The sequence below is a fragment of the Strongylocentrotus purpuratus genome, unplaced genomic scaffold (assembly GCF_000002235.5).
Source record: "Strongylocentrotus purpuratus isolate Spur 01 unplaced genomic scaffold, Spur_5.0 spur5_scaffold_1, whole genome shotgun sequence".
In the NCBI taxonomy this organism is placed as follows: Eukaryota; Metazoa; Echinodermata; class Echinoidea; order Camarodonta; family Strongylocentrotidae; genus Strongylocentrotus; species Strongylocentrotus purpuratus.
Window position 1 is genome coordinate 11,670,782 of NW_022145594.1, and position 25,466 is coordinate 11,696,247.

Below are 25,466 nucleotides of genomic sequence, written 5' to 3' on the forward strand. Positions count from 1 at the left end.
CGAACGATAAAAACAGTTTATAAACTGTTGCGAATATGACTTTTATTCACAATAAAAATGCCTTTTGCACAAATTAGCCTATCTGAAGCAAACCATAAATAAACCAGGGCTTTACCAATAAATCATAACTTTACATTTTTTACAACTTAAAAGTAATAATGAATAATAATATTAAAAGTAACTTAATACAACTGATTTTTTTTATTTTGGCTTACAAAAAAGGCATATGGAAAAGTGGTTTCCTTACATTATTTACTTTCTTAAAGCAGTGATCCGATGTTAAATGAAAAAAACAAAGGCCTTTGCATAAATTGAACCTTTGCTCCTAAAAAAATATGATTAACCCCCAAAGCATTCGTTAGTAGTAGACCACAATAGTATAAGGCTTCATATAACATTCAGGAGTGTTTGACAACAGGTGCCTTTTATTATCTCTTCCTTCATGTTATCATTCACTTTTACACCCTTCAAGTTTAGGAACCCCCCCCCCCCCCCCCCCCACCAGAATATAAGGACAAATATCACCAGAAAAGTGATTTCAAAATAGGTTGCAATCTTCATTCTAGAGAAAGAAGGAGGTTACCTTTATTCTCTTCTTTCTTTTTATTTATTATTTGCAAATGATATTTTACCATGACCATAATTAATCTTCTAAAATATGAACATATAACTTATAAGAATGTGAGATTATAAACAATGTTTCTTAACTCAATAAAAGTCAGAAAACAGAAATCAAACTTAACACTGAATAATAACTTCTTTCATTTTCTATATAAACGAACAGCCTTTACATAAAAACATTGTTTATATACATATATCAGTACCAAAAACATGACAACAAATTTCTATCTACATACCCATATCATGTAACTATGTTCTCTTCTTTTAACACTCTAAGTTGTACATGATTTTGTTATACAAATATATCAATATTAAAAGCTAAATAATGAGGAGGAGGAGGAGCTCCAAAGTATAACTGGATGAAATTATATCGCAGCAGGTTATTTCTTTTGTATACTGCAATGGACATTAATGTACACAAGTAAGACGGTGTACTTTTGGGGTATCATGTTTTAGTTTTATAATAAGATAAACTTTGTCAATAACAAAACAATAGGAGCATAAATTTCAAAAGTCACTTCTCGTTTCTTCGTACATTGGATAAGATTGGTGGTGTGGCCATCTAAACGCACTCTTTCAAAGATTTTTTTTTATAATTATGTACAGCCACATGTAACAAGGAACCTTATCATAAAATGCATAGAATAAATACCAGTCATAATATGCATTATGATTAAGTGAGCCATTGAACGCAGTCCTATATGTTTGTAATCCATGATAGACTTAGAAATTAAGTCGTCTATCTGAACACATTCCTACATGTATATGCATGTAATCCATGGTACACTTAGGATTAAGTTGGCCATCTGAACACATTGCTACATGTATATGCATGTAGTCCAGGGTACACTAAGGATTGAATTGGCCGTCTAAACACATTCCATATGCATATATGCATTTAGTCCAGGATACCCTTAGGATTAAATAGGCCATCTGAACACATTCCCATATGCTTTACAACACTTCAAAGCCCTGTTCCACAATTAAAGACTTGAAGGACATAGTTGAAATTCCAATCATACAATCAGAGGAATTCCAACTATGCACTATAGTCGTAACAGCAAGCGCGATATGGACTTAAGTGCCACTCCAAAACACTTTGAATATTTATGCCACTCCAAAAAACAAGATAGCGGAGTAGATAACGGTGGCATAAATAGATTTGAGCTTACAATCGTAACATAATACGACGATGAATACAGCTTGCCTGTGCATAAGAAGCGTGGACGAATAATGCCCTAGAGCATCAAAATATGAACATCTTTTCTGACCTTTTTCTCTTGGCTAACGTACCAAACTTATTTCTGGAGCATCTCATTATGGACAATGCCATTGCCTTAGGCTCAAAAAGATCCTCGATTGAATACGAGAATGTTTTCAAGACTCATGCATATATATCGTATGGTATGATTATTACATTTCACTGACAACTGCAAAATATGAAATTCCATGCTTCTGCGATATGTGTACCTCTGCATTTTTTTGGCAGGTTATTGACATCCTTTAAGTTTGAATGCAAAAAGAAAGAAATTACAGAGAGAAGTATTGCTAGAAAGATTGCAAAACTTTAGAAATTCTACAAAAAACTCTGTACCTGTATTCGTGAGATTTTCCACAAAGGCACTGTCTAATAACTTGATACAAATCTTGAATTATTGGTTGGATTATTGCTCAAGTATGTTACATCAACTTAAAGATCAACTATTTTTTCTTTACCATCTTAAATAAACCAGTCGAGAAGAACTATATACACTGAAAGATACGTCATGAAGTTTGTAGAATGCTTTAAACAGCATAACATGTATTCCCTGCATGTTTTGATGCCACTTTTCCTGTCCTCATCCAAGAAAAAAAAAGGACAAATTAACCATTTCTGAATGCTTTTCCAAATGCTTATCGTTATAAATTTACCTCAGCCCTTTCTTTGCTACAATATCTTCTCATACTGACATGAAAAACAGGATATATTTTACGAATGTTGTACTTTTTAAATTCAATCCTGTTATGCGTTCCACCGCCATTTTTCACAGCGAAGTAAATGTAGATACAGCCCTGTACATGCAAGTTACATGCACATATGTACAAAAGTACAACAAATGTAAATTTCATGTACAACTTGTAATATACATCTTGATTTGTGTACACAGAGTATGTGAAATTAACTATTTGCTATTTGTTATTTTCACTTCAAGTGAATGAAATATACATGCATGTTACCATTATTCATGTAAATTACCTGCATGCATTGCATAGTATAAGTACCAGTATGGAATAATGCAAGAAGCATTTCAACTTCTGCACAGCTATCTCTGTATCATTGCAAGTGAAAAGATAAGGAATGATATGTCTTAAATCGCATCTTTGATTTTAGTAGTTAAAGGGGTTAAATAATGAGGACAAACAACAATTTGTGACCTATATACGTCCGAATACAATCGTAGACTACAACATAACTCCCCATGTATTGCTTTATCGTCAGCTCATCTCGAAATGTAGCCTGAATTTCATTTTACCTTGAACAGGACAGCAAGGCAAGAAATATTGATTTTAATGGCTGATTCCTTAATGAAAAACCACCGTGTTGACCTTTTTAGGGTTCTAGTAATTGAGTTTTGTGTCCAGGGCAGGCAATGCCCGACTGGTTTTGGGTATATTTATTATTTTTGGTTCCTGATGGAAATCTATCAACAGCTGTGAAAGCATCGACTCTGCAAATCAATGCACTTATGATAGTTCTGTTTGCAATGGAATATCGAGTAGGGAGATTACCATGGCTATATATCTTCTGCTTGTACTGTGCTGCAAATTTATTACAGGAATACAGATTGGATATCATTTTTTGCCATGCTATATATTTCACATGTCTTTTTTCGACATATGCAATCTTTAGAAGGTGTTTCAAACTTCCTTCTGCTATGAAAATGTATATAATGGAATGGCTTTGCAAATCTTCATTGCTTTGAATACACGTTCTATGATGATATTGCAAAAATACATATGGATATCAAAATAGGAATTACTATATGTGAAATATGGAATTATACAACAAATAGATTTGTGAATACGGAATAAACATGGCATTCAGGTGTGAATATACACACTTACATGTACATGTAGATGAATGGTTGCTGTGATGCAAAGTCCTGGGTGGAAATTTGATCTAAATGTACGTGTACATGGTATGAATTCACCACGATTGCAACCTGGAAAAGGTGTGTTCCTACTATACTCCCTGATCTGCATGATGTACAGTATGCCTTATTTGAAAGTGTGAATACTCCCTTTTTTTGCATGTAAAGGAGGAACAACATACATGTACGAACACATACGATACCGAGACAAACTTGTGCTCACATTGGAGTTGTGCAACGATCTGAAATCATGATAGAGAACATACCTTTATCCATGAACAAAAGTACACTGTATATAATCACGCAATATGATAAAACATGGTACAGAAAGACTTCATTTAAGTGGAACTCTGAATTCTATCATTGGAATTGAGTCATGTGGAATATCCATTCAGGATCTTGTGGAATCAAAGCATGAATTTTAAACTAGAGAATGAACAAGAAGTTTGCATAGTTGTACCGATAATGTACCTTGAGAAAAGGTTGGAACGTACTCCCAAACGCATTCAGCGAATGATTAATCATCAATTATTGCTTTCCAATTATCCAAGATGGCATTAGGACAGGTTATTTGTTCCCCACATGGAGGAGTTAAACACCAAGGTTGATTAAAGAAAGGAGTGTTCCAATACTTAGAACCTGTAAAATGCATGCAGTAACTAATGGTCCGGAGCCAGCACGATCATAAACCATGCGGCAGTTATCGACCTGTCAAACTTGACACTGTTCAGCTCTGCGTTACACATGGGTGACCGAGAACGATAGAAGCAATCAAGTCGTTACAGAGTCACGTGATGCAAGTCTTTTTGTTTTTCACTTTGGGTTTCATATGTGATAATATTTAAACTGTTGGTAAAAAAAGTGGTATTTCATTCATGTAAAGGTGAAAGAGGAAGAAGAAAGAGAGAGAGAGAGAGAGAGCGAGAGAGGGGGATAGGAAGGGAAAGGAGAGAGAAGATGTAGAAAGGAATAGGGGGGGGGGGGTAGAAGAAAGGGAGAAAGAGGGTGGAGAATTACAAGTACCTAATCATTTGAGAAAGAACTTGCATTTCCCTTTTTGATACACCTTTCCAAAACAAGCTCTTTCTGCAATAAACTGTTGCTGTAGATGGGCACTGTTCTAAAACTCACTCATCTAGAATTTCTTCTTAACTTTGGACATCAATCCATGTCTACCCCTCTATGACTCTTACTTTCCTACACCTATAATGTAAATGACGCTGTCTATTTGACGAGTATAAATAGTTTTAGCTCTACGAGTACGGGCGTGTCGTAGGACTAAATAACGAGTATAAAATGTGTTGTTTTATTAAAGAGTTCTTGGACTGTCCTAGGAGCTCCCTGGTTTGCTCTCCTTCCCTTTGACGTCCTTGACTTCTTTTCGTGCCTTGATGCCGCGGAACCCGGCCTGGATTTTGAGAGCTGCGCTTTGGACGTCGGGGTCACCGAGGTCAATGTCGACCTCCTCCTCCTCCTCCTGATTGGCTGGTTTGGGGGGATCTGCCTTAGTGGATGCCTGTATAGAAAAGAAAGCAAAAAAGAAGACAATTACATGAGAAATCAATAACAAAGAATTCCTCACAAAATGTTCAAAGCATGAGATTTCCCTTGCAAGGAATTCTTCATTTATTTTGTATTGCATAATCATACATTTTCTTTTTCATCCTAGTACAGGCACTTTTTTTCCTTTCAAATCTGAGCTTATGTAGTTTCAGTTCACATTATCATTTCTTATTCTTTATTAGTCCATCCATAACAAAAAGGTCCATAGAATGACGATCTTACTACAGGCCGTCAATGAATTTCATAAACTTGAAGTCACATATTTGAAAGATAATACATACATATATAAAAACAATGGAAGAAAGTTGTCATGTAAGGAGGTGAGTGAGAAAGTTTTAGCAATTTGGTTAATACAAAGTATTAGCAGAATGCAGACGCCACGTCAAAATTGTAAAGCTTGAAATATAATCACTCAGAGAGCCTTTTACACACACATTAAAGTCAAACCGTTCATCCCCAAGAGTGCCTTTCCCTACCAATACAGCCACGTTCACCTAAGTTCTTTTAATAGAATTCAATCGTGAGGAAACTGTTTCTGGAGTGCACTATGTAAAATCAATGTGAATGACATGTTCAATAAACCACCATGGAACCTAATATCCTTCATGTGTAAAGCGTGTCTCTCTCGCATGTGACTGTAATCATGAACTATGTCGGTTCACTTCAGCAATTCACAATTTATTACATTTCCTATCCCTAGCCGGTGTCGGCACGTTCAAGTTCGTGAATACATCGATGTGTACTGCACACAGAGCACGCTAATCTAATTTCAAAGGTGGTTCTGTAGGGACCGATAACTACATGTATGTGCATTTGTAGAGGTGTCGTAGTCGAGTGGTTTAAAGGCACACTGTCTTACTTGTAGCTTGTTGCTCCCTCTATATAGAAAACTTCCCCAATCGGTGCCTGTTGGTCCCCCATGATCCTCTTTTTCTTATGTTAAATGAGAGCTGAGTTAATGAGATAGCCACCTGTCACAGTAACCTCGCTGGCTCGCTGTGTGGTCTAATCCCTTCTGGTTGAAGTAGTAAAGCCTCCCTTTAAGTCCTTGACTTGAAATGCAAAGGGCATTGGTTTGATCCACAACATGGCACTAACGTCCATTGGCAAGGCATTAATCTACATTGGCCACTCCATACCCAGGAGGATAAAAAATGGGGACCCGGTAGGATGACAAAAGTTTTTTATGTATAATTGCGATATTGCCATATGACTTCATGGTAGGAATACTCCCAAAGGAGTGGAGATGGTGCACATTGTGCGTGAATGAATCCGATGACTGGGGTTAAAATATATCTGTAAAGCGCTGAGAGACGATATAAGCAGTACATTTACATTTTAGTAGAAAGCCAGCCATGTGTCTGGTGTTCCACATTACTCCATCCAGGTCGTGAAGCAAAAAAAAAAAAATTACCCCAAATAACCTTGCCAGAAATGTATTGCACTCTGTGTATATTAAATTTCATTCAAAACTTACTTTATCATGAACTGCATAATTACTTAAATGCAACATTAAATGGATTGAAGTTTTTGTGGCTGTCTGTGATTCTGATCAATTCTGGTCATGCATTATGTGCAGGAAGAAAAGTGATGTTGGGGGACGTACATACGCAAAGAGCTAGAGAAAAGTTCCAGCCAGAGATTGAGCGAGACAAACAAAGCAGTACCGGTAAGAAGGAATCGGATAAAGAAAAAGGCTGTTTTTCAAAGAATAGCTGCGTCAACACAGTATCTCGAATCCGTGAAGAGCAAAGCTGCAACAACACCAGGCTTTCACCTTCAGTGTATGGTTACACTACCTCAATAGTCTTGTTCAAACTTGTACATGCATCTGCCATCTACATGTACATGTTCATGTGTCTAAAATAGCCATATATAGATTCTGCTGCAATCCATAGCAGCAAAGTATAACCTTTTAGTGACATTTTATTTTCATCTTTTGATGCAGAATGCTCCGAATTACAAATTGAACACAAGCAGAAAGTGCATAAGAAAAAATCACTGGAAACTTGAGACCTGTCTTGTAGAAGGACGTTGTGCTGCTCATGAATAAGAGTGATTTAATGTCGATGGAAAAATCATTAAAATCTCTAAATTGGCAATGCCAAGTCAAATTTATCATCACTAATTTTGTGCACAAATTGACAATTTTGAGTTGATTTTCATAAAAAAACTTTTATTCATGCTGTTTCATTGAGTATATACTTCTTTTTTAACTATGAAAGAGTGGAAAATACAAATAAATGTTGCCAATCTGAGAAGGAAGAGCAGATTAATTTAGAGAAAACTCTGAATTGCATTTGCTTAATACAATGCATGGCAAAATTCACGCACAAGTTCAATTCTATATTATTGCTGTTATGTATGAACGAGACAATACTGCAAAATCACATTATCATTACAGTATTGTCTTGCCAATACACTTATAAACAGCCACGAATGTATAATTGCTACAAATGCACATTTGCAATACTGTGGTATCCCCCGATGTGAACAGGGCACATAATATGTATTACATGCTGTCTTGCTCATAAACATATAAACAGCCACAAATGTATAATTGCTACCAATGCACACCTGTAATATTGTGGTTTATCCCCCAATATGAACAGGGCATACATAAATAATGCATATTATGGCTCTCAGATGCCCAATATCGCACGGTGAGACGGACGTATAATCGGCCTTACAAAAGTCCCTTAACGAAAAGTACTTCATTGTGAATTCAATATGAAATTGCTGAGGAAGCGATATATGGTACTCAAAAGACCATCCAATAAATTGTCATCGCATTTCAAAATCCCCTCTCGCCTTCACGATAGACAGTGCATACAAATAGAATAACGTGTTGAAAGCAATTAATCTGCTCTCTACACTTGGAAATGCTTATGATGCAGAGAATACGGTGACAAGGTGGTTCTACTGACACACACGTTTTAATGTCATGTCTGAAGTGCCTTTTATTGGTTTTGCTAGAAATGTAATGATGATGGTACAGTCGACCATGCCTGACCACCTGTATTATTAAAAGGTATAGATCAGTTAGTGGTCAAATTGCGGTTCAAGGATTTTGGGTGCAAAATATCCATGCAGTATTGTTTGAATATTGCCTTCAGAGGTTTAGATGGCAATGCTTCAACCTAAATTCGCAAAAAAAGCAGAAATACATGCCCAAATGTTCAATGTTGAAGTGCATTTGCGATATCTGTCCAGGCCGGATCAATATGATAATTTCCCAAATATATCAATTAGTAGGCGGTTTCCCGGCAAAACTTTTATCGTCACGTATAGTCAAAACATATTCTTTCACATGATTGGTAATAAGAGCTTCCATTTCATTTTTGAGGGGGGGGGGGGGGGGGGGGAGGCGTTTCCCAAAATGGTCTTTACCTTTAAGATTGCCTGTATATAAAAGCTTTCCCCTGATCTAGTTTTCTTACTGCAACCTACATTAAAGAACCCACATGCATAACCTTAAGACCACTACTTTCGTCTTTTGAATAGGTCTTTGCTCAAACTGTCACTGACCCGTTTCTCTCATTATCCGCGTCTATTAAAACCAATTCAATACCAGGGTGGACTTTCCCTTTAAAGAACCCACAAGCATTTAAAGACCACCTGCCTATTTAGACCACTTTGCTTGCCTCCCCTGAGCAGGTTTTACATACATATTAACTGTACCAAAAATCGTTTCGCAAATGCCCTCCTTTGAATACACAGTGACACTACAGAGAGGAAGAAAAAAAGGAAAGCATGACAAGAGGGCAAGTTAGAGAGAAAAAAGATAAAATAGGTGGGAAGAGAGAGATTAAAAAAAAAAAACAAGATAAAAGAAGAAGAAGCATACATGCAAAGAGAGAAAAGCAGCAAAGGAAAGGGAAGAAAAGCAATAGAAGATAAAATGAAAGAAATCTATAGGAGAGCCAAGAGAAGAGAGAAATGATGAAGAGAGAGATGAGAGAGAGAGAGATAGAGAAAGAGAGAGGTAGAGAGAGGAGAGCAAGAGAGGAGGGCAAGACGAGAGAGAGAGTGAGAAAGAGAAAGAGAAAGAGAGAGATAGAGAGAGATAAGGAGGAAGAGAGAAAGAAAGAGAAGGGCAAGACAAGAGAGAGAGAGAGAGAAAGAGAGAGAGAGAGGAGGGCAAGACAAGAGAAAGTAAGAAGGGGAAATAGCTCAGCTCAACCAGTCTTAATGTCTTAATCTGTTTATGGCAAGAAGCTTTAGAGCACTTCACTATTAAAATTAGGTCACCATCTTGGCAAGATGGCGTAGAACCTGCAAGCAAACTGAGATAACTTGATGAAACAGAACGCTGTGCCAACAAGGTTTGCAGGTTTACTCCATACCTCGGGTGGTAATTAGATTTCACAGGCCATGTTGTGACACCATACATTATGTTAAGTCATCGGGGGCAATTGAAAGTAAATTATGAGGAAGGAAGCATGAGGAGTTAGCTAGAGGCTCAATATAAAAAAGGAGAAATATAGAAACTACACAGAACTGTCGAAAAGACATAAAGATGATATAAAGATTTAGCACAAGAGAGATGTACATGTATACAAAGAAGTAATATAAATGTGTACAGAGATACATGTAGGTGTTACATGCAGATAATAAGCAAGAAAGGGAAAGAAGGGGGGAGGGGGGGAGAAAGAGGGAGAGAATTATAAATATATATCTGAAGTGGAAGACAAGCGGTTCCAATGTATTTTTATGTACATACAAGGGGAAATAAATATAAAAAGAGATGCCCCCCCCCCCCCATAAAAAACAACACAGAAGTGCAAAATAGGAAGAAGAAAAAAAAAGTTACAAAGTACTGTTCAAGGAAAAAGAAATATGCATTTTAGTAACCAAATTTGCACCAAAAAAGATTTGTTCTGCAATTGTTATAAATTCTCAACAACGACACTAATTAGAAAAACATGAAGGAAAAAAATTCTCACTTCTTAGTCGATATGGTGAAGTATACATGTATTTGTAAGCATACAAGGGTTTGAATCATTCCAACATTGCAGGATCCAAACTGTACTTAACATACACAGTATGCCATCCAAGGAGCTCATATCTAACACAGATATGAGCTCCTTGAAAGCACTTCAGGGTCAGTTAACATACATGGATAGTCTGTGATGTTCAGACCCTAAGGCCCAAATTCACAAAGGAGGTATGTCGACAAACCTAGGTTTAATGTGCGTTTCGATGCGTTTCAGACCAAGGTTCAGACAAACCTTGGTCTGAAACGCGTCAAATGCGTCATATGACATACAAAAACCTAGGTTTGTCTACAAATTTCCTTATGTTTTAATCCATATCATATTGTTATCTATATGAGAATACCTCTAGAAGAAATTGCTACAAATTTCAAAGTGTACATGAATATATTGTCCGTTTGGTGCCAGAAGAGAATTAACTCTGTGTAAAAATATATTTACATCTTTACGAGTTAACGCCTTCTGACTCAAAACAGATTGCAATGAATACATGTAGACCTATTTATAATCATAATATTGGGTTCTTGTATAGCGCTCATTTCTGTCAGACTTGACACTCAAGGAGCTCCCGATTATTACCCTGGCTTTAGCCCGGCTGCCATTACAGCGCTCTAGCATTTCAAGGAATTAATCCATGCCAGGTATCCATTTACATCACCTGGGTTGAGTGTGACAAATGTAGATCAATGTCTAATGCCAATGGACATTAGTGCCACGGCGGGACTCGAACCACGGACTGTGTGATCGATAGTCCGGTGATGTATCCATTCAAACACGACAGCTCTACGGTATCAAGTATGTCAGCTCCCAAAATAGGGTCTGCATTTCAAAACTACTTTGCAAGATGTATGGCACATCTTACACTTGAACTTCCCATTAGACTTGTGAGCAAATAAAGTCCATTAGATTTGTCTGAGAGCCCCAGACAATAGGAGGAAATCCTCTACGAACGAGAAGGATCCAACGCTGATATCAGCCATCCATTATAGATGGACCAAACTTGAATACTACCTTGGATATTCCCGCTTTCGTATTGCTTGTTTGGAGCCAGGGGGATGTGTACCGATATTAAAGATCCTAAGTTGAACTTAACCCTAAGTTGAATTTCAAAATTATGGAAAGCCATTTGCAGCCTAAAATGAAACATATTCAAAAGCGAAAATTCAAGTATTTTAGATTTTTTACAAATTACACATCATGAACATGAACTCTCCTTGATAATTGAAAATATGAATGATTTGAATCAACATTTCATGCCTATTACAAAAATGACTTTTACAAAATAGTTTCATAGATGCTAACGGCTTTCCATATTTTTTATGTCCAACTTTAATAGAGATAATATAACTCAACTGAGGATATTTGAGAAACACCCCCAAGAAGGGCTTTTAACCCACAGTAGTTTAGTGTCACCTTTTAGCAATGTTTTACCTTTTTATCTTTCGACCCAGAATGCTCTGAAATGAAAATTGTTTATGAGCAGAAAGTGCAAAAGTCACTGGAACTTGTGAGTCCAGGGGGGCGTTTCACAAAGCTTTTTTCAATGACAATAACAAAAATCAGTGTCAAATTTGCTGATAACCAATCAGAAGCAATTTAAGAGCACATTAAATGAGAATAATGATTGAAGTCTCTAAATTGGCAATGCAAAAAGAAATATATGATCACTGTTTTCATTTTTGTTTTTAAATTTTACTTTCTTGTTGATTATTTCATTCACATTGTTTCATTTACTATCCATTATTATTATTCTAATCCATGAAAAGTGGAAATTCCAATTAATTGTTGCTAATTTGAGGAGGTAAAGCTATTCAATTAATTTTATCTTAAGAAAACTTGGATATATGCTTTACATGTACATTAGGTTAACTCATATATTTCAACACACAGAGTTAAACCATTCTGGCTCTGAACATCTGAAATGCATTGTGAGGATGTGAGATATTTCAGGAGAAGGATGAGTTCTGGGGAGAGGTGAACAATAATTTGAGAGCGTTTCCATTTTTATTATGCCAGTGTGGAAGAAGATCAGAGAAAAAATGTTCCCTGAAAAGCATGGCTCTTTAAGTCCTTCACATTCAATATGACATGTAACAGCTTAAAAATGAGGACTACATTTTGATGCCACATGTTTGTGTAGTCCCATACACATCTTTCTGTGTAGTCCCATACACATCTTTCTGTGTACAGTGCTTATTACTTTAACCAAGACTGGGCAAAATTTCTTATCATTTTGATGATTCCAGAACCTTCAAGTAGGCCTACACACCACTAATTATATGCTACATGATGAACTTTTTCTGATCGATTCCACACCGTTTCTTTCACAATGCAGTCGCATGACCAGAATTCCACACTCGTTTTTTCCACAATGCAATGGCATGACCAGAACTCAACTTTATCTTTGAATATGATCAAGACTCCACCATATGAGATGATGTTTATCTATCTATTCCTAGGTGTACAAGGCTCTAGGACATCATCACCTTGCGTGAAATGGTTTCACTTCTGCTAAATTGCGTTATGGAAATGTCTTCCCATCGCCCGAGAGGAAGTGCACTTAAAGCTAGGCTGTGAAAGCAATATGTGGATCTTACAAGTGACCATGAATATTTTTATGAGGGATCTTTATATTGACACAAATCTGCATCTGCATACATGTATATCTTGTTAACTTTGTTAAGAACACACACAAGGGCATTGAAGAGATGTAGTATGCTATCAATTGCAATAAGAGAGGGGTTTTTTTCTTCTCAATCTGTAGCAGTCTGAATCATTTTGTCAATAAAATAAGTTTTTTCTTTTAGTAGCTTTCTAATTCTCTACATCTGTACTCCCCTTCCTTTACATTTTTGTTCATCTTTAAGTTTGTTACATTTCTTTCCTTTTATTTCATATTTTCTGTCAACCTTATCCTGTTGTTTTTTTAGATTTTTTCTGAGACTTCTGATAAATGTGATTATTCATAAAATAGTTGCCATTCCTCTTTAAAGATGTTTTGATCAAGACAGAACAAGTAAAAGATTGATGTGTTCAAAAATATGATTTCTCAAATTTCAAAGTGCAATCTTACTATTAAAGAAAAATGTCAGCCATTCATCACACGATACCCCTAAAATGCTTGAAGGCATCCTAAACTAGAACAAATGTGCAAAGACATGAGAGTCCATGTTTCTAGACTACATACTTCGTACAATAATACCATCTAGGAATTGCAATATCCATTTCCCATCCCTCCATTTCATTCCCAAACTACAAGGCAAAATTGTGCAATGAAATGCAACCATTTATTGATCCGCACAAACGAAATCGTGGCGACGTGCATATAGACTCGGCAATGTCTACAGCATCAACTGCTTGAAACTAACATGGACTCGCAGAAATTGGGAGGCAAGCGTCTCGCGTAGGGCTCCCCGTCTCATTGAGATATCACTCATCGAGATTACTGAAGAGTGGATTCTGGTAAACTTAGAAATTTACCAATATCGTGGCTAATGTACATGCTTCTTACAGAGTACATGTATGTGCATGTGGGGGGAAGAGGTGTGTTAACATTTGAGAGTTGAGTATGTTTGACAGGTTTCAGAGGATGATATTTTATTTGTTTTGGCAAGAATTGCTCCTAGCTTTTTTTCTTCAAAAGTACAGGTTTAGAGTAAGGATAAGGGTTAGGGTTGCAATCGGGTTGCAGGTTAGATTTATGTTTTTGAAGTTTACTGCTTGGGCCACAGTTGTACTTAAAATTTGGTTAGAATAGAGAATTAACTGAAGAGCAATTGTCGCAAGAGCGTGTATCATACAAACGTTTTAAAGAGTGATTCCAGTCAGTACCAAAAGTAATTCTTGTATAATTAAGTACATTATGCCCTGTGATGTGTCTTGATGCTATTAAGTATGGCATAGCAAGGTTTGATTCACATTCACACAAGAGGTAGCAAACAGCTTAAATATTAATCTCCTGCAGCATAACTTAAATAAGATTTAAGAGCTAAGTGTGCTTAACATTTGTATGTTTTTCTCATAACACACAGATAAGAGAGCACTCACAAGGGCCATTTTGCACACAGCTTTGCTTAGCTACTTTTAACCCCCACAAAACTGCCTCTTGCTATTGATTTAGACATTAGGTTTTCCTACAATTTGCATTTCAAGGCGATTTAGCGCGTCATGTCTGAATGAGGCTTAAGAAGGTGTCAGATAAAGGGTGCATTCACATTGAATATAAGTACCATTCAATACCCCGTTCCCACCTAGGAGATCAACATCACACAAACGAAAAGTAACATTAGCCCGAAAAGCCAAGAAGAGTTCAGTGTGAATTGGTTTGTCTCTTCTCGTCTTGTCTTGAAAAGACTGCACAAAAACGACTCAAAGTGGCTGTCGACACACAGACCATCATGCAGTTGGTGCCTGCATTGCTTGAGTTAATTTAGGGTTTTCTGCGCCGGTATATCATTAATTTAAATTTGTTTTGTTAGAATCATAAACAGACATGTTTGGTAGTTTATCAGTCTCATCAGCCCCTGATTAGGCAACTAGATATTGGCGCTTCATAAATTCTAGGATTGGATTTTGTGATTGAGGTATAGAGTTTAGACGGATTAAATTCAAAACCTCTTTCACACCGATTATTGATTCTTTTTGATACATGTATGCACACTGGGAAAATGCAAGAGCCTTACAGTTACACCAACAAACTAAAACACGCCCATCGACAGACAATTGACCCCTGATCATGTCTTTCCTGAAAGACTTATTTGCGTTTCTAATTTGTCTGTGTAACAATTAAACGTGTTAGAAAGTGAACGCATTTTATCTAGCCTCAACGGGCAAGCACAACGGCTTACTCCACTCTCCATATTACGCCCCTAGTTCATTATTCCTCAGCATCTTCTCAGCCAGTGACGGATCCAGGGTTTTAAGAGGGGGCACTTGCCCCCAGCCAAATCTATTCTAGCTTATGTCAAGTACACATTGAGTATACAATGTGTGATTAAGAAGGAAAAAAATGGGCCTGTTAGCTTGTCACAGAACTGTTGGGTAAAAAGGCAGGCACCTGAAGAAGTTTGATGGCCTTTATGTCAGCAAATATAAAAATATAATTCCAGTGTATGTGCAAGGGAGGAAAAAGAATAAAAATGAAAGTGAACGAGGCATTTTGTTCGTCTGTATAAATCATGTTTAACTAGGTTTTGCACCTGGGATGAAAAGGTTCTCGTCTGCTCACCGCCGTAACTAGGATGTCTCCTCGTGGTGTGAAAGCCCCCACGTTGCTGATTGTATCAAACAAGTGTGGCACAAAGGCAGCACCTGCCTTCTCAGTCCCTGTCCCTTCACACCTTCAAGATTAACGGCCTTCACACTTATCAGCTATCATTAATTTACAACGCAGACGAGATTAAAAGTGGAAAATACATGTAGTTGGTGATATAATGGGAGAAGGGAGGAGGACTTTCATCCAGGCTCAATCTACAGATACATTGTGGGGTCATTGGTATGAACATGTACGAATGGCATCATTATAGACCGGTATACCAACATATTCAAATCTATGGATGTTTCTTTCCAGGTGACTTAGTGACGAGCTATTCCATTATCATGGTATTAATGAATGAACTTGGATACTTGGAATCCAGTCTGCATATATCACTCGTTGCTATGTCGGGCAATCCTCATCCAAGCTTTCAGGTTGTCAAGAACAACTTTTGCTAAAAAAGTATGCATAACATTTAAATATGTTAGTAAACCAATTTATTGAGCAAACTACGTAAAAGAATTTATGTTTTCAACTCTGGTTTAACTTATGATCACTTGATGACCAAGTTATCTTAAAGCTCTGTTGAGGAGCCCTCCTCTTAAATTTGATAAAGTTGTTGGGGTATCTACCATGTTATACTCAAGTCTATATAGTCGCAAAATGAATAAACAAAACTCTCATCGAATTTAGCTCATGCTGTTGGGAAACTGAATCATACATTTGATTTTTGAAATCGTCATATTTGAACCCATTACCGACACAACTCCAGGATGCCAGTTAGAATTGATCAGAGGGCCTGAAAATCACGTAGAATGAGCTACTTTGTACACGAAAAAGCCTATACTATGGTCTCAAATTAACTCGCCAGGGCCTGAATTCAGGCTATTGCCTGAATACTAGCATCCCTGGCAACTTTATGACAATCAATTCATCCGAGTCAAATAATAGCAACAAAAAAAAAGAAAAAAGAAGTAGACCTGGGTCCCACTTATAAAGAGTTGATATTGATTGCAGCTTATTTGCAATTTATATAAATCGCAACTATGTACATAATGAGATAGGAGACTGCAAACCTGCGACTGATTAGAGGACTTACGATTGAGGCAGATCGATTGCAACTCTTTAGAAGACGGGCCCTGTTCTGCACAATTTACAGCCTATATATCAGGAGCACAATCCTACCTTACCCTTAGAATCTAGTTAATAAATGAGTTGCATGCATCGGCGCACGTCACATATTTACGAGGTTCTTTTCCCCAATCACAGAGTTGCTTCACTATTCCTGCAGGCTGATTGCTCCCATGCCGCTTTCTGTCATTCAAGTCCAAACCCCGTTCACATAGAGCAGAGGAATTTAATAAGTAAAGTAAACTGAGCTACTGCAATTTTCTGCCATGCCTTGCAGGTTTACATTGCATTGGGTAACATTTTTGCAGTGTCTCCTATGCAGAACGGAATTTATGTATCATGTAGGTAACTGTTCACATTAGCAAACTCAAGTTGTGCCCCTGCAAAATGCATACCTAATGCATGTTAATGCAGTGGCTGAGCCTGTACCATTCCCAAATTTCTAGCTCCATGTGTGAAAAGAATTCATGTGGCCATGTAGGCAACAGATCACACATTAGTGCATAATAATAATAATAAATACAGTGCTTATATAGCGCCTAACACTTACTTTGTCAGAAGTCTCTAAGCGCTCTACAATAATGCAGCATAATTACCCTGGCTTGAGCAGTGCAGCTGTTACGCGCGCTGCGTTTCAAGGAATAAATTCGTACCAGGTACCCATTTACTTCACCTGCGTGGAGTGTGGCAAATGTAGATCAATGTCTTGCCAAAGGACATTAGTGCAGCGGCGGGACTCGAACCGCGGACCTTGTGATCGACAGTCCGGCGACGTATCCACTCGACCACAACACCTCTACATTTACACATGGAGCTAGAAATTCATGCATATTGCAGAATCAGCCACTGCAATATTAATGTATCCATTAGGTATGCATATTGCAGGGGCTGAGTCAGTCTCCCATGCAGAAAGTTCAACTTTTGAATGTGAAAGGTTACCTAATGCTCCCACAACACAAAAGCCAATTACACTCCGTGGAAGAAAATATCAATTCTTAATGCCCGATAAAGGGATTGTAATCCCCAGATACAACACAAGATGCTAGCAGCCTACTGCACATCTCTATTATAAACTACAAGGGATGGGCGCGGAGTCGATGAAAATATACAATTTTCACTCCAGTGCTAAATGATATTTCTATCATAAAATAGCTATAATTGTTTCTGTTTTCATGTAAAGATCTGCATTTAACTATAATTTCAGAACAAGTGAACAACTTCAATTTCAGAATGCTTCAATTACAACTTCTGGATAATTCAAATATAATTTCAGAACAAATGATCATAGTCTTTATTTTTAATACATGTGTATTGTAGATATTATGAAATAATGAATCCATACATTGATACATACTGGTATGATAGATTTGTTGGTTCATAAAAATGCCCATGATGTATCCTTTCACAGAAATGTTAATATTGCTCTTATACACATACATGTATGTGCAGTATGCAGGAAAAACACTTTTGCAGAAATTAGCATTCCATTTTCACTATCCTGACTTTCAACTTTTTTCAAGTTTTAAAGGAACCTATTAACCACAAAAGTAATGCACAATTAGAATAAGAGCCAATCGCTGGCCCTATTTATCAAAGATAGAGCATTCGACCAGGCACTGACATGACATAATATCTGTAATTAAAATGGCACCCTGCTCTGTCATATACACATCAGAGTTTTTATTTTCATTTTGTGTATAGATATGCCTATGGGCTGTGACTTTTATTTTTGCTAGGATCAGTCATTGACAAGCTACACTCATAATAATTAAAAAACCCTTTCCTTATTCTCACCTTTTCCCAAGAGAAAAGTCCTATTTCTTTCTATTTTTGTGTATTCCCTTTCCCCCTTGGTACTACTTGGTGGAGTAATCCCTTTGGCAGCTCATTCAGGAAGCTATACTGGGATGGTAGGTGAAGAGAGTAACTGCAAGGAGTGCCATGAAGTGCAGAAATGGTGTGTCGACATAGCACTTGTTAATTTACAATGAAGTACAGTGCAAGTAAAAACCAGTCAAATTTGTGTTAATCCTTCACTACATGTATATTACTTCCATAAAGCTTTATCTAGACTATTAAAGTCACTTTCCTAATCGACCATTTACAAGAAACGATGGTAAGAAAAGGGGCTTCTGTTCTCTTTATTTTGCTCATAAACAAATGTAGACACCCCCCCCCCCTTGCATTCTGTCTTCAGGCATTCTTTAAATGTATTCTTGTGTTTAAGGTCGCACAAATATTTTTTTCATGAGAAAACACTTTTCAGTTATTTTGAATTATTTTATCATATTGCAGATGGTTTGTTTGCAAAATGCAATCTCTTTTTTCTTCTTCTGTTTTTAAAACCCTCAAAACCCTTTAATAAATCTTATCCAGGTTGATTCAATGCAATACAACAATTCTTAAGGTTGTTTTAAACCCTTTAATCCTTCTAATATTACATCCAGGTTACACTTGATATAATATATATCCTCTATGAAATTCCTTAACAGTTGACAAGACTCTTTAATGTACAGGCATACGATTCCTTTAGGGAGTACCATATTGACTGCCACCATGTGCATTTTGATGATTATCGGTATCTGCTGCCTGCGTTTCCCGGTCGGATTCTCCTAATTTTCCTCTCGTGAACTTGTTCATTCATATTTCACGACCCATTTGAGGCTCTGTTCATGGTTGAGTTCACCGCTACCCCCCAAGGGTGAGTTCATGCCCATCAACTAATACGTTAACCCACTGTCACCTGACGAGTATTACGTTTCAAACAGAAGGATAATCCCAAGATCTTTAGACGGGTTAAGGGGGTGGTTTCACATGTCTTTCTTTCCCTGCCGCCTAAATTACCAGAATATCAACAGATTAATATTCAGAGCTTCGGAAAATGAGTCGGGGTGGATTTATTGCATCTAACAAAGATATTAACACATACGCACCTGAGTTATACCTGAAAGTATCTTCATAATTATGTTTGTAGGACTTGGAAAGGGGGAAGGGTGGATTTATGTACTGTCTTTTAAAGCGTATCAATCACCAAAACCTGTTTTGTTCTCGTTGTAAGGAGTTCCATGTGGCTATACTGTATTCAAAATTTGAGCTTCAAATATCAATTTTAGAAATAAATATAGCTTTTTATGGACATTTTCAACTGACCCTAAAAACCTCTCTATTTGAGTTTACTAGTAAAAATGCATGTGTACTCAATCGCATAGAATAGGTTTTTTTTTTTTTTTTTTTTTGTTTGTTTTTTTTTGTTTTTTTTTGGGGGGGGGTCTTAGGGATTCTCAAGTTCTCTCGACATTGTTCTGTTCTGAAACCTTTATACATGTCATACATTAGGTGTCGAAGGGGTCTACATCTTCTGCAAATAACAGTGCATTCATCCCTCCCCCCAGCTAAGTGTCGGTTCCCTGGGCATCCTTCTGTTCAGATACTTATAATTCAGATGACAATAAGTCAATGTCTTTGTCAGACTGCCGAAGAGTTAATGCCTTTGTCAGACAGCAATAAATTCACCAAACTCCACTTAAGTTTTCTGATCCCTTTTTGTTGTTGCAGACACTTCAGGTCACATATGCATATGGGTTAATAGTATACATCTTAAAGCCCCTCTGTACTAGTTTGGCCAGGAGGGGATTAGACTACCCAGCGTGATCACTGAAAGGTGGTTATCTCATCAATTCAGGTCTCAATTAACATAAGAAAAAGGGGACCATGGGGGACCAACGGGCACTGTTTAGGCATTGTTTTCTATATAGAGGGAGCAAGTAGCTACAAGTAGTACAGTGGGGCTTTTAAGTGTACCGATCACATGAAAAGCCTGCCTTGGGTTCCTGTGTGAGCCCTATACAATTCTTTATTTATTTATTTTTATTTTTTAACCTACTGTATAGAATGCCAGGTATAGTTTCTAGTTTTTAAGGTTGATTTGATACATTCAAGCGGTACACAAATTATAAATTTTATACATATATATATTCATAGTGTCCTCACATAATATTTTCCCACTGATATCAGGGGGGGGGGGGCGTTTCACAAAGATCCTAAGTTTAACTTATCTCTAAGTTGGACTTAACAATTATGGAAAGCCGTTAGCATCATTGAAAATATTTTGTAAAAGTTATTTAAAAAGGCATAAAATGTTGATTCAAATCATTCATATTTCTATTATCAAGGAGATTTCATGTTCTTGATGTGGAATGTACTAAAAGTCTAAAATTTTGCTTTTGGAAATATTTAATTTTAAGGCTACAAATGGCTCTCCATAACTTTTAAGTCCAACTTAGAGTTAAGCTTGACTTGGGATCTTTGTGAACACCCCCTGATCTACTTGTCAAAGTATTTAGGTTATGAACTGAGTTTTTAGGAGATGGTTGGAAGTCCATTCCTCACTATCTACAGCAGATATGAACCTACTTAAGATTGGCCAGCAAGAATTCAAATGTGCTGAACGGTACAAAGCTTACAAATAGCTTTGGGGTAAATCCAAAGTCCTTTTCCAATACATTAACCTAATGGCCTCTGACATTATAGTCTGCTTGAAGTCACAGAGGCATTAAGTCAATACTTTCACACAGAGTTAAAGCAATTTTCTGAGTAACTTTTTGGTCCTTAAAGGGGAAATTAACCCTCCTATTGAGTTGGTTTTAATAAAAGCAGAAAAATGAAAGAAATTGGACTGTGAAATTTTGAGTAAAAACTGATAAAAAATAAGAAAAGTTAAGAATTTTGATCAATCATCAAAACACAATCAAAAATAAATTGGCAGCTCTGTGACTTATCTGGCGAGGTTCCTTTCTATTTGCCCTGTACTAAATATCTTTAAAAATGTATATTTTCTCTCAATCATACATCCACCCTAAGTACAATTTTTGCAAATACATGTATGTTTTAATTCAGTCCCTGTATGAAACAAATCAATTCCGTCATCAGCAACCAAGAAAATGAGAGCAAATTGGAGAGAAGTTGTATCATGGCCCTGAGTCAGGCCACAAGAAACACATGTAGTCGCATCATGCTACACCCCCTTTAACATCAGGGTGCACTTCCCCTTTAAGAGACAAGTTACAATTAATGATCAGTTGTATAGATTATAAACTGAACCATGTCAAGTGCTTCAGGGTACAAGTCAGGCATGTAGCTGTCTTCCGAAAATAACTAAAACACCGAACATGCAATGTGCTTCAAACTGTACATAAATTTCCTGTTCGGTTGAAATTACACTTTATTCAATTACTCCGTGCATGGAATACATATCCCAGTTGTTTATAGGCATTTTCATCGCAGACTGTTTCCATTTCAATTCTCTAAAAGGTCATGGAGACAATAACAATAACGTAAAGAAAAAACTGGAGATAAAAAGAGTTGAGAAATGATTTTATTCTCTCCAGATGCACGATTCCCATCAAATTCAGTCGCCAGGTAATCAATACCAGCCGCCATTGCCACTTGTGGCAATTTAGAAATTTGTCATATTGTCTGAGGAGGTAGTCATTCGTATGAAATATCAATAAACTTGTTCCAAGTGCATGAGAGCGGTATATTGTCTAGAAAGCAACTGAAATAGAATCATTTGTGAATCAGCATTGGAAAAGCACAATACCTTGAACTTAAATAGAAGATGCCTTGCAAAATTACCTGATATTCCTTCATTTTTTAATCCTGATTATTTCATGGAATTCCCTCCCAGCTTATATCTATCCCCTTGCAACCAACACGGACAGATTCAAGAAATATGACAATAAGTATTTAATTTCTAAATTGTTATTCTTCAATTCTGTAAATTTCATTTACTCTACTCTATTCCATCACAATGATATGAAATGTAAGTTTGGTATTGTTAACAGGCCGCTTTTCATTAGCTTTGCTGGCAACATCAGGTCCTGTAATGTACGGTTTAAAAAAAATATATACCAGTAGTTTTGAACTGTCTATTTGGAGCTATATGGATGTTATATCATATACTTTGACACAGAGTTATCACCCTGCTGGCTCTAAACACTTTAGTGACATTGTTCAGAGGTGTGAGCAATGGTTAAATTTAGATACAAATCTTTGCAAAAACTGAAATTAAAGGTAAAGACCAGTTCTGGTCATGCTATTGCATTGTGAAAGCAACTTTGTGGAAATGATCAGATAAGGTTGATTATCTACTGCAAGGTTCTGGAATCATCAATATGATAAGAAATTTGGCCCAGTCTTGGTAAAGTTACAAGCACTGTACACAGAAAGATGTATATGGGACTACGTGACACGTGCGCGATATCTATCCGGTCTGGATAGATATAATGATTTACCAAATACACACTGTATATCAACTAGAAGGCGGTTTCCTGGCAAACTTTGTATCATCACGTATTAGTCAAAACATATTCTTTCACATGATTGGTAATAAGAGCTTCCAATTCATTTTTTTTGAGAGGGGGCGTTTACAAACCTGGTCTATACCTTTAAGGCAATCAACCCTATATTTGAACATGCTTGATCAACTATTCTGAGGGTTGCAGTTTTGATGTGCAAGATCAAAGCTCGGCTGCCCATATCCAATTATTCACAAATCACCAGTGCCTTTGATTTTGTGGTTGCTTTAATTTGGTGGTGATCAAACATTTTTCTGGTGGAAATTTATCCAAGGGTATCATATTTCTAGCAATAAGCCTTCGATGTCCATACTGTTTCATGTGTAAAGCATTAGAGTTCAGATTCCTGGTAGGAATTTATTCCTTGAAACGCAGCGCGCGTAACAGCTGCACTGCTAAAGCCAGGGTAATTATGCTGCATTATTGTAGAGCGCTTAGAGACTTCTGACAAAGTAAGTGTTAGGCGCTATATAAGCACTGTAATTATTATTATTACGTGTAGTAATGGGTTCAGGTTTGAAATTAAACTGGCATTAGAAAATGACCACAAAACACCAAATTACTGGAGCAATTATTGTCATAAAGTTGCTGTCGTTGCATCCTTCGAACTTGCGGCTTCAGCAGTTTTGAATATTCAATTTTCAAATAAGCATTAAAAACTGGGCATTTAATGTGATGAATATCACATTAAATCAAATTTACATGTGCACAGGAGAGCTAATTATTCTCAGACCATCAAATTCAATTGAAAAATTATTACAGTAAGTCAAAATACCACCTGCACATTAAAGGGGCACATCAACAATTTTTCATATAAAACTTACATGTAGTACTTATCACATAGCAAAATCAAAAAAAGTATTTATCTGTACCTATATTAATTACTTTTAAATGGAAACAAAATGATATATCATTGTTGTTGATTATATTTGTCATGAAATTGTTAATTTTATGAGGGGAAAGTATCCCCCATCCCTATCCTCCTGGTCGCACTCTTTATGTCCTTCTCTCTTTCCCCTTTATAACTGAAATTAACAATTTTCCGAGGTGAAATAACATCTCTCTCTCTACACCCTCCTATCATAAATTGACCGGGTAAGTAATTACCTTAAAACTGAATTTAGAATAGCAATGGTTTTATCAATGAATATTATTTCCATTCTATTCTGATCTATTCTATTCTACTCCATTCCATTCCATCCCGCATTCCATTCATTTCAATCAAAATTTGGTGCAATTCCACTAAGTACAACACAATCTAATTCTATTCAATTCACTTTAATTCACTTCATAGCACTCCAATTTGATCAAATTCAACTCAATTTAATTCAATTCAGGTCAATTGTCCTCTACACTGCGGGCCTAAATGAAATTTCCCCCAAAAGAAAAAAAACGTATATTTGTAGCACCCTAGAATATAGATGTTCAAACTTAACAGCAAACTACTTCAAATCATCAATAAAGACTACCGAAAATCAATCTAATACAAATTTCACACTCACCATCTCTGAAAATAAAACTGGAAAATGACCAATATCCTTTAAAAATGCAAAGAATTTGACGAATGTAATTTAAAATTTCCCACAGCGAAGCAAGAAGGAAGCAAAATTGGAAGCAGGACAGCGCAGAAAGAGAGAGTTTGTCGGCGCAGCACGATACTACCAGTACGACGATAGATAATGAAATGAATAGAGCCGGCAGTGTCCCCTAAAACTTCATTAAGCCTGTGTGCGCATTTTGGAGCCCAGTTTTGGGTAGAGGTTAGTCTTGATTTGCAGACCATGTTTCTGTTGTGTAGCACTGAACATGCAGCAGAGTATTTGTAATTGTACTTATGTGCATGGAGGACTGAAACCCATTAAGGATCACTGTGTCAATAAAAACTGTACATTATGATGAATTTTCCATTGAGATAATAGGGAAACAATATTTGTTGCATTTTTCAACTGACACAGAGTCAGCACTCAAATACTGGTAAACATAAAACCCTTTCAGGACAGAATTTATCTGCAGAGCTAAATAGATCACATAATTATTGTTCCTCAAATTGGCAAAAATATTTTTTTGTTGATGTTGTTGCGACATTGTTGTTGTCAAAAAATTGAGGGGGAAAAAGAGTAAGACAAATTTCTTTTAAAAACATTGAATTTGAATCCCTCCACATGGTGCCAATTAAAGGATTTTAAAGCTAATTTTCCTTTGTAAAATCCTGGCATCAAACGCTATTTAATGATGAAACAAAAATGAATGAAGTATGTGCAGAAATGTGTGCGCTTTCTCCTCATGCATAGGGCATATTTTTTAGGGCTCTTAATCATAAGTTGTAAAGCCAAACCACAAAATGTGGAATGATTGTCGCAAAAGGGTTTAAAAAAACTGGTATTCCTCTCTCTTCACATGTCTCTGGCTCTAAATC

The 25,466-nt window shown here is 36.7% G+C and overlaps 1 long non-coding RNA gene across 1 annotated transcript; it reads right to left on the reverse strand.

Moving 5' to 3' along the window:
* Positions 1-2: 2 nt before the first annotated feature.
* On the reverse strand, positions 3-24,847 carry LOC115920915. The gene is made up of 2 exons (XR_004062612.1): positions 24,553-24,847; positions 3-5,268 (listed from the first exon to the last, which is right to left on the reverse strand). It is a non-coding gene; the product is annotated as an uncharacterized LOC115920915 (long non-coding RNA).
* Between the last annotated feature and the right edge of the window lie 619 nt (positions 24,848-25,466).